This window comes from Lupinus angustifolius, chromosome LG08, assembly GCF_001865875.1.
Source record: "Lupinus angustifolius cultivar Tanjil chromosome LG08, LupAngTanjil_v1.0, whole genome shotgun sequence".
Classification (NCBI taxonomy): Eukaryota; Viridiplantae; Streptophyta; class Magnoliopsida; order Fabales; family Fabaceae; genus Lupinus; species Lupinus angustifolius.
Genome location: NC_032016.1, coordinates 3201508 through 3202137, shown reverse-complemented (window position 1 = coordinate 3202137; position 630 = coordinate 3201508).

Sequence of the window (630 nt, the reverse complement as noted above, 5' to 3'; positions counted from 1 at the left end):
AATTTGATATGGATAAATGTAAGGAAGCTTCCACTCCTATGGCATCTGCTTGCTACCTAGATAAGGACGAAAAAGGAAAAGCAATAGAGGTAATAAAGTATTGTGGTATAATTGGGTCATTACTTTATTTAACTGCAAGTAGGCCTGATATCATGTTCAGTGTATGCATGTGTGCGAGATATCAATCATCACCTAGAGAATCACATTATATAACTGTTAAAAGAATCATGAGATATTTAAAAGGAACAACTAACATGGGATTATGGTATCCTCGGGATGCCTCACTATCCTTGGTGGGTTATTCCGATTCCGATTTCGCCGGATGTAAATTGGATCGGAAAAGCACTAGTGGTACTTGTCACTTGTTGGGCAGTTCATTAGTTGCATGGCGCAGTAAAAAGCAAGCATTTGTTGTTTTGTCCACCGCCGAAGCGGAATATATTGCCCTTGGTGTGTGTTGCGCTCAAATCCTATGGATGAAGCAGCAACTTAAGGACTTTGGTCTTATACTTGAAAAGATCACCATTAAATGCGATAATACAAGTGCCATAAACCTATCCAAGAATCCCGTTTTGCATTCTAGAACAAAGCATATAGAAATTAGACATCATTTTTTACGTGATCATGTAC